The sequence below is a fragment of the Protopterus annectens genome, chromosome 9.part0 (genome assembly GCF_019279795.1).
Source record: "Protopterus annectens isolate FY-2018-M chromosome 9.part0, PAN1.0, whole genome shotgun sequence".
NCBI lineage: Eukaryota > Metazoa > Chordata > Ceratodontiformes > Protopteridae > Protopterus > Protopterus annectens.
Window position 1 is genome coordinate 457,090,925 of NC_056743.1, and position 11,092 is coordinate 457,102,016.

Consider the following 11,092-nt stretch of genomic DNA (forward strand, 5'->3'; position numbering starts at 1 on the left):
ACGATGGAGTCAGTCATTGCAAAGAGCTATTAAAATTAATTATTTTGTCGAATTCTTGATTGTCTCTATTTGTTTCATATGATACTATGGTGTTCAGTATCACGATTTTTCAGTAGCTGGAGGAAAGACAGACAATACTCTTCTAAAATATCAGAACATTTGCACTTTCAAGCTCCCTTGTTCAGTACTCACAGGCACCTCTGTCCAGATTAGGACTTAAGAGTCTTGTAAAACCGGAAATGTGGTCAAGCTACAGCAAAGTGTACTTACTGAGCCACATAAAAGCCCCAAATGGTCTATGTAATGACTTCCGATTTTTTTAAAATTCTGTCAGTGGCTTCTGATCTACTCTGCTCTCTCATGAAAGTTATATGACAATGCACCCGTCCCTGATGGCAGGAAAAAAAAGTTTCACATTCTTACACAGTACAGCAACAAACTGGGTGTAAAATCACCTGCCCTGTCCAGAGTGTGAGCAAAATAATAGTGTCCAGTAAAAACTGTCCTCAACATACCCTTGTCAAATGTGGGGTATGAAGGCCCTTATTCAGTCATTGCTCCATGAAATTTTAGGTCACAAGTCCGTCAACTGAGAAAAGCTACCAAATCCAGAAAAATGAAAGAAAGAAAAGACATCATGGGGACCCAATGTCTCAAAACACTACAGCAAACTACCGTTGTTATAATTATTCTAAAATCTCATAGGTTGGTACTAGGCTATCAGCCCTAGGGTCTATACAAGCCTAGCCATAACAATTCCCTGGCTATTTCTTCCCACACTATTTACTTCCCTTTTAAAAAAATAAATGTCATCTTACAAACATGCAGAGTTGTACCAGTGGAGGTGGGTATCACTTGAGTGTGACTTCTTTTTAGATATTTTATACAGAATATCAGCTAACAACAACACAAAATTAAACAATTCCATTTTTTTACAGAAGAGGATTATAGCATCGTACCAATAAAACATTCTTTTACTTTTTCAACGTATTATATTTATTAGGTTAACAATAATATATAATAGAGTATACATTCAACATCACTAGCAGAAAACAAAACAACAAAGACCGATAACACAAATATTAAGCAAGAAGAACCTACATGAATCCACTTGTTAAAAAAATATATAAAGAAATGTAAAGCCCCTGTGCCATATAATACACCATGTCAATGAGAACAAACATTATCATATATCCATAATTACTCAGTTACTAACACCAGAGTCACATTACCTCCCCCACAAATCCCTCTTCTCTGCACTGCTCCATCTACATAAAACCCAGTTTTCTTATAACAAGGCACCTAACTTTCCTTCTGTCATGTCCTTACTCAGTTTTCTGACCCATCTAACTCCACTATTTATACCCGGCATTCATCCAGCCTCCTTCATTCCTTGTCTATATGCTGGCTACAAACTGTATTTCAGTTCTGTCTTGCAGTCCTTAATGTTTGATCCCCCTTTTCCACTCCAAACTGGTAGAACAGACACAAATTTTCCATATCCACACATAAAGTTTCTTCATAAAATGCACTAATAACATCCACAGCTCTCTTGCTTTGCAACCATAGCTCCACATATGTTGATTATCCATGTCCCCCAACCCTATCGCTACCAAGATGTTACCTCCCAGTACCTCTCTTCTTTTAATGCTTCCAGAGCCCTCTATAATCACTGTAACAATGGCACCTGCTGATCATATACTAGCCTTACCTCATGCTATTTGCCAAACACACATCATCCCACGTCCTCGCAGACATTATTTGTACCCTATTCTCCCTTTTCTTGATGAAATCCTTTATCTACCTCTACCTTCCATTCACCTCCCTCCTTTATCCCTTTTCCTTACCCATCCCCCAAATCACATTAACATCAACAAATCTCTACCCGCAGATCAAATTGTTCCCCAACTTCTTGAAATTCTTCAAAAACATTGCGTCCCTGTTCCTCATTAAAGATCAGCTACTGTAACTAAACCCTTGCATTTCTACTCCTTCATTTTACCCAACAATCATACAAGCCCCCTGCACTATACATTGTATTTTAGCATTCTCCACACCAACCAATAACTCCCCCAAGATGACTACAAACCTCCCTGTCAGAACTATCTATCGTTTGGAACCACGTTGCCCATGAGCAGTGCAGTGGTGCAGCAGTTAATGTTGTCACCTCACAAGTGGTTCTCTGGTTTGATTCTCAGCTGGGGTGTCTTCTGTGCAAAGTCTGCATGTCCTCCCTGTGTTTGCATCCATTTCCTCTGGGTACTCCGGTTTCCTCCCACATTCCAAAACCATGTGTTTGGAGCTTTTCTCCCTCGGGCCTTCACTGAAAATAGGCTCTGTCCTAGTCAGACTTTCCAGGTCAATGGATGTTAAATAAATACAATCTTATCCCTTCCTTCTCTTCTCACCTGGCCCCCAAGAAATACTTATTTTCTGCTCCCTTCAGTCTTTGCTATATTTACTCTGCCAAAATCTGGCATGTCTGTAACTCTGTAGCAACTCCTGTATTCACCCCCCCCCCCTTAACAGTACAAGCTCTCCTCCTGCTACAAACAAATATGCCATACATTTTTGGAATCTGTGCTATGTCATTTGGTGCAGAAGGTTAAGGCTGTGAGTCTAGTTCCTGTGGTGCAGTGTTCGATTCCCTTAGCCCTCATTTGCCTACAGGATGACCTTGAGTAAGTTCTTAATCAGACAGTGCTTGGGGGTAACCTGGAATTTGGGCTAGGCTTCTCAATGGTCCCATGGACTGCAAACTTCATAACTATCTATGACTCTACCTTGACTGGTAACCACATGCCTTATCAAATACATCACTGAGTGTTCCCATTTTTCCTGACAATGACATCCATCTGGAAAGCCTCTGTTCTCTTTGGTAACAGACTTTGCAATGAACTGCTAAAACTCTAGGCAATGCCTGGACATCAGCATCACAAAGTGAAACTGAATGAATATTAGTCTGATCTTTATCAGCTCTTTTCTCTTTAGACAGTCCAGTCGAAACCACTTCCTTCATTAAATCTGCTAACTCTTCTCTGTCTCTAACACCTCATTAAATATCCATCCCAGCATTATATAGTAATCCACAGGGAAGCCATCCAGCCCCCTGCTGTGCCTTTCCTCCTACACATTACTGCCACCGTTGCTTCCCCATTTCGGTTTTCCCCTGATAATTTTCCTGCTCTTGTTCATTCAACTTGCTTCTCTCTTAGTCACCAGAGTACACACTCTTAACTATATCTTATGATGTAAGCTGCCATAAAATGGGCAACTTCCAAATAACTGCAGTGCTTACACTTGTGTCTCCCCATGACCCCAGAATCCACCTAACCCATGATTTCCGCTTCCTAACCACCAAAACACCAACAATTTTCTCCTCATCTCTCACTTTGCCCACCACCTACCCCCCCCTTATTTGAAGCCCCATTTTTATCTGGGATTCTGCCTGCTCCTTTAATTGTTCCCACCTCTACTGAATATGCCTCAGAGATTTTGAAAAGTATGCCTCCTTAAAGTCCCCCACAGTCTCCTTAATTTCCTTCACCCCCTTACCTTATCCTGTAATCCTTTTCTCCCTCCCCAGTTTTGTCCCATAATTCATTCCTGCCATGCCACCTTTAACGTATCCCACTAAGTAACCCCCCAATCACCCCATATCTCCCTTATTCATTTCCAACACCAGCTATACCAGCTTCTACAACCAGCAAATACTGCCCACTCCTCTCCATAAATACAGCTGGGCTTACATGAGCACCTCCTTAGACAAAACCATGAGTCGTCATTCCAAAGTTAATAAACCCTTTCAGTACCATTGCTCTGTCCTGTAGCACCTCTGTCATTCATTACTACCAGTATCAGTCCTTCACAGCCTTCACATCACTTTATCACACAGTATGACCATATAGACTGGGTCCAACATGAACAAAAACAGAGAGAGAGAGGGGGAGAGAAATACTTAGATGTCAGCCTCACTCTGCCGCAACCAGGCCCATGTAAGAATTACATGTTAGCCCTTCCAGTGTGGGTAATATTCTGATGATGGCCATTTCAGCTGTCATCATACCCATCAAGTAATGGTGCCTCTCATGTTGGCCTTTCTTTTCTGCCATCAAACATTTACAACTGAACCCTCCTTCCATGCACCCTCAACAACCTGTCCACTCATTATGGCAGCATGATGCATTGTGTCATTTTTTTTTAATAATAGCCCCCCACTCAGCTCAATGTTGGAAATTCTTTTAGGTAAATTGGTCCCACACCCTTTCCTTCTCATTCTCACCATTAACTAAGCCTTTACCTTCCTTTTGATATACTGAAACAGTCCAAGACACAGACACAATCTGTTTCACAGTAGCCCCTGCCTCTGGAGTAGAAATTGCTGCCCTAAGGACAATAGTACTGACTTTGAATCATCACTTTGTGAAGGACAAGCACCAGATATCTAGCTACAGCTTCCACCTCCATTTGCCAATACTCTGTGAATGTGTAGTTCCCAGCATGCTGTTCAAGTTCACATGACATCACTGTGAGGCCTTACTGCCTGCTGAACACATAACACCAGTGCAGCATGCTTCTCCAGACGCCCCTTAAGATCATGGGATACACAAAACCTCACTATTGTGCCTTCATTTCTTAAATTACTTGGCAAAGGCAGAAATTAATTATTTGCCACTGCATACAGGTCGAAAGGTTTTCCAATAGCCTTTACTTTGCAACTAAATCATTAGAAACCCTTCCAACTTAGTGTGGGCCATATAGGTTTCTAGGTTCACTGGTAAGTACTAGGTTAGCTGCCTTTGCAGGCCATTTTAAGCCTTGATAATTTCCTGTTTGGTGCTTGAAATAAACTGTATTATTTGGCATTAGAAATACCTTGCTTGTGTGTGTGTGTGTGTGTATATGTATATATATATATATATATATATATATATCTACACACACACATACATATATATACATACACATACACACATATATAAATGGGTCTCCTTCAAATAAACGAAAGACTACTTACCCGAAGACGAGTTTACTGATATGACAACACCAAAACGTTACATTACAGAACAACCATATTACCAAGCTGTTTATAGGGTAAGTATGTGCTTGGCCAACATGGGTAAATTTGCCCTTTTCCCCACTGTAGTGTGATCCCGGAGTTGGTATATTTAGTTAGGGGACCTGGGTGAGTTTGACATGCTACAGTGTGTGTTTTTGTTGTTTGCTGGCCAAGTGCATACTTACCCTGTAACATTAATCAGTAATGTGGTCTTTCAGTAATGTAATGTTTTGGTGTTGTCATCTCAGTAAACTCGTTTTCGGGTAAGTGGTCTTTCGTTTATTTGAAGAAGGCCCATATATATATATATATATATAGAGAGAGAGAGAGAGAGGGAGTTTAGACACCGCTTATAATTATAAATAGGAAGACAATAAAGCAGCAAGATAAACACTTTTACTATAACTTAAACATCATACTGTAGCTCGTCAAACAAAAGGTATTCTAAGAACGTGTGTAATGGTTACTGTTATAATTAAAGTTTCTTTTTATCATGCTGCTTTGCTGTTTTCCTCTTATAATTTTTCAGCAAAACTCACTCACCTCCAGAACAAATAATGAATTTAATCAAGTACAAAGGACTGAAAAAAGGAACTAGAATTCAACTGCAGTAGTTGATTTGGCTCACTTGTGTTCCCCTGAATATATGACGTTTACTTCAACCAGTTAATTTGAAAAGAACTTTTAAATACAATCAATGCTCATTACTATATTCCATCCTATTCTTCAACCTGAGAAATAAATCTTGAAATTTTTGTTGAGTTTCAAAGCGTTTATACTTATCTTGAATGCATTTTTTTGGGAATGTTTGGACATTTAAAGTGCAGTTGTAATAAGGGCAGTCATGTCCACATTGAAGTAGCTGCCAAATCAGACACATCCATCAATGCCATTCCTGAAATGGGAAAATCAAAAGCAGCTTCAGGATTTTCTCAATAACTTTTAAAATCAAACCTTGAAGTGCAATACTGTTTATTTGCCATTCTCCATTACAGAAGAGCGTACTGATATTTAACTAAGCATTAGCAGGATTGTAAAGGGGCAAAGGGGGTAAGCTTTGCTCATATCTGTGGTAACTTCAGTTAACGTCAACTTCAGCTTTATTAAGGTATTTATCACAAAACAAGGATTAGCGAAGTAACAAATACAACCAATAAAATGCAACAAGATCTCTCATGAAACTGAATAGAAGTACAAGTAAACATAACAAGTACATTAAGGTAAAATAAAATGAAATACAGGTTATTGCACCCCATCAAAAGTTATTTAAGATAAGTAGGTTTTAAGTAACCTGTGAAAACCAAGCAAGGAGGATCAGGCCTGAAGCCATCAAGTTAGTAATGTCCACAGTTGAAGAGCCTCCGAGGCAAATGAATACCTTCCTGTTGTCCCAAGGTGCACCAGCGGAACTGCCAGTTGCTTCTGAGAAGCTGAGTGCATGACTTGAACCAGTCATACAGCACAGCCATCTCTTTCAGGAAAGAGGGACCCAAGTCAAGAATTGGTGCATAATGTAATACTAATTCCTTGTAAGCCAATGTAGGCTGTAGAGAATAGGCATGATCTGTTGATAACAGGACGGACGAGTCAGTAGAGCTCTGCACCATTTGTAAACAATCAAGCTCAGTGTCTCAGGTTCGTGGCATTACAGCAGGCTATTAGGAGAGAGACCAAGGGCCTGAACAACTGGGATTTTATCCTGCTGTAGAAAGTACTTAGTCCTGGAGGTGTTTTGTATGTGGAAACAAGATGATTTTACATCAGTAGATACTTGGTCCCCTAGTGTAAACCTTTCTGTCCAGGATTATTTATTTTCTTTCTTTATTTAACATTTGTTTACTGGGAAATTCCGACTGGGACAGAGCCCATTTTCAGTGGAGGCCCAGGGAGAAATGCTCCAGATGCATGTCTTTGGAATGTGGGAGAAAACCTGAGTACCTGGAGGAAACCTACATGAAGCAGGGAGAACATGCAGACTCTGCACAGAGGGCACCTCAGCTGAGAATCAAACCAGAGAACCTCTTGCTGTGAGGCAACAATGCTAACTACTGCCCACTGCCATCAATTACACATAAATTATGCATGTTGTTATCAAATTTAATGTTGTTACTTCCAAAAATGATATATTTAGAAAGAGTGAAGGGACTTAAGGTAGCAAGAACCTCAATGGCCTCTATTTTGAAGGTGTTAATTTTTGCCCTATTAGGAATAAACCAAGATACATTGTGCTAAGGTCAATGGGGGTGGAATACACTCTTTCCACACATACTGTGGAAGGAGAAGATAAGCAGAGTATCATCAAAATAAGTGTAGCATGCTAAACCTCTCTCCTGTGTAAGATCAATGTAACAAACAAGCCATTGACAATAATGGGCCTAAGGCAGAGCTATGTGGTACTCTGCACTCAATGCACTGGGGAAAAAGAAGTCATCCCGATTCTAGAGGAAACCTTCTGAGTACAAGTAGAATAAGTCATAGAGTGGTCTGACACCATAGAGGAGATACCAATGATGTATAGGGATCCAGGAGGACTAATACTAAATAATACCGCTCATATCGAGACCTTAAGAGATCATTGGCTACTCAGCCAAGTGCAGTCACATTGCTATCATAAATACAAAACTGACTTTGAGAAGGATCCATGAGCCCGTTGAAAGTAAGATGACTCTCAAGTTGTGACACACAACCTTTTAAGTAACCCCCCCCACCCAAAGAAAAGCAAAAGTTACAGATGGGGGTGGTAGTCATTAAAGAAAGAATGATCTAGATAAGGTTTCTTGAGGATAAGGACATAATGACCTCTTTCAAGTCCAATTTAAAAACCCAAGCTTAAGTGATGAAACTAAGATTTAACACATCTTTATTGATGTCCTGTCATTAGTATTAATTGTCCAAAATTTCATAGAAAGTCCAACTTTTTGCCTCCTATATTTCGTTTGTCGGCATAAAATTTGAGGTTTTCTAGAAAATCATTGAGGATGCATCACTAAATAAAGACAGACAATTGAGTTTCAAACAACATATGCTTTGCAATATTTCATGGATTATTACTGTTGTTTCTAGCTTGACAGTCTGTTCTAGGATAAAATGTCAATGTTTTAGGTATTCATGTATGCTACTACTATTCTCTACTACTTATGTTATTTGAAATTACTTGTTGTATTGTCGAGCTTTTCTCCCCGGGCCTCCAGTGACAAAGAGCTTTTGCTCAGTAGGACTATCCCGGTTAACAAATGTCAAATAAATAAATAAATAATGCATATCCTTCCGAAAATGCATGCTATGCCAAACCCTCCTGCTCCCTTGTTAAAGATCATCATCATACTGCACCTGAAGATGTAACGCTAAACAGTGACAAGTTTCAAGACTTCATTTTAAGTCACAGAGAAAATCCTCAAGCTACTGCAGACATTTTACATTTCTGGAACAACTCTGCTGTATGTCTTACGAGGGCAATTGCCTCAACATTTTAATGGTAGCTGTCCTAAAAACAATAAAAATTACCTTTCATGTATATTTATTTCTGGTTTGACATGTAACCTCATGTTACTAACTTTCTTTCAGATGTATATTTTGTTTTAACTTTTATAATTTCCATATTGTATCCAGCTGAGGATGTTGGTTAAATGGGGCCCCTAGGCAGGGTAAGGGAGCAGCCCCTCCCCCCTCAGCCATTCTATTGTTTCATTACTTGGTCATCTCTCCCAGTTACCATAAACACTGCTTAAACTTGTCAGTGTGCAGACTGTTTTCTTCTTTACTTTACAATGATTACAGAGATTTGGATTTAATTTTAAACTTTTTTTTTTCAAATTTCATAGCACAAACACTGATGGTCATTTGCCAGACAAAACACTCTCACATAGAGAACAGATTTAGCATAAGCAACTGTAAACCTTTCTCATCTTGAAACTCACATTCATTGAAAATGCAGCTGGCAGATTTATTGTATCTTGGGCACTGCGCTCATTTCAAACCATGGGCACCCTCAGACATTTTTAGGACTATGCATAAATGCATGTCCTTTTATTCACCTTCCTGATTGTTTTAAATTATATTTCTTTTTTAATACAAAAACATCTTTTAGGCTGCATTTTATGTTTGAAGCCTTGAGTGTTTTTCCAGTAAGCAGTGAAACAAAATGTATGAGACAATATAGATATATTTTTGTATCCTTTTTTTAACTGAGTTAGTCTCACTAGCCTAATAGCTTCTTTTCAGGAGAGAACAGTGGTGGTGTTTATACTACTAGAGAAATTTGGCTGGGGCAAAGGGGAAGCCCTACTCTTTTTGATACGTGCCCTGGGATCTTTTATATCCACCTTAGCTACTACCAAGTAAAGTAGATGGGACCTTGATTTAATCTCTCATCCAAAGAACCACACAGTCAGGAGTGCAGCAACCCCTCCTGCTGCACTGCAATGTCAACGATCCATCTACCAGGTGTGAGAATCAATACCAAGGCTTTTTCCACCAATGGCAGTTGTGCTACATGTTATGCCACTGACACTGTTAATAATAATAATGACAAAAGGACCAATTTCAGAACATTTCACACATATAAGGCCAATCAAACTGCTGTCATTATAATCCATGAATATTTGTACTGAACAATTCCGAACATGTTATCGACTGTGTACACATTAAAGTGTCCATAGTTGACTATGTACATATCATGTCTGATTGTGATAAAAATGGCCACAGTATAGTATTCCAATTTATGTTACACAACTGCACACCAGTCCTGCAAAGAAAGACTAATAAATTTTTAACTTTGTCAGCTAAGCAGGGTCAGTCATTATTATCAACATATATTCCCTGAACCCAACAGTAATATCTACATTGCTGACTGCATCCTTCTCAGATGTCTGTATAAAAAAAAAATAACAATAAATGCCATAGTTACATATTTCAAATTTCTTTCATACAAACAATAGCTAAAGTATTCCAACTTAATTCACACACACACACACACACACACACACACACACACACACACACACACACACACACACTAGTCCTGCAAAGCCAGATTAAAGACAGTTTAAAAATGACCAGATGATAAGAACATAATGTACTTTAGTCCAGTAAGTAGTCCCCCCCCACCAGCAGTTATAGCCACTTTGTTGACTGTGTACACCCCTAATTGTTATGAAGAAATAAATTACATTGTAGCTTTGGATGAACTACACGACATTTTATAAAGATTGTGAAAATCATACTATAATACCCAGTTTAAATAGTAGAGTATTTATCAAAGAATAAGAAATATATCCGAGAATAAGAAATATTTACTACTAGATAACATATGCTAAGTCAGTATGCACAATCTCTGCAGAAGTAAAAGTCATCTGAATAACTCCACATTAAAGAGAACTATTACTAATGCAGAGGTTGCTGCTGGCAAACAACTTTACATTTCTGTGCTTTATCTGCCTCCGAAGAATAAATTGCCTAGGTTACATTAATAAAATTGGTGTGTGGGTGATATTGCCATAACATTTCCTAAACTTGATCAGCTATTGAATAAGGAATGGCTGGCAAACAATGACATCAGGTTCATAGTTACTAGGCATGGAGTTCAGGAGACCATTAAGAAGCCTAGTCCAAATTCCCAATTGCTCCAAGGAGCAGTCTGGTGAAGTGACTTGCTCAACGTCACACAGTAGGTAAATGAAGGTGGAAAGATTCAAACCCTGCAACCTTGCCACAAAAAGCACCTCACTAACTTTACTACTCTGCACTAACTGCCAGAGTAACAATTTTTAGCTAAATGTTGAAATCCTTTACAATCCCATCTTGAAGAGAAGACTGTACTACAATAATATGCAACAATGACTACATACTGAATTCTGAAGATCAGACAGTTGTAATCATCACTCCATATAATGCAGACTAAACAACCTGACAATGTCTCCTCCAAACTCCATGTACAGTTTTCCCACCCTGTAAAAGTCCTTCTCGTAAAAGTACAAGGTAAATGTTATGCTAGTCATACTATGGAAGTACATCATACTGTTACAATACTATAAA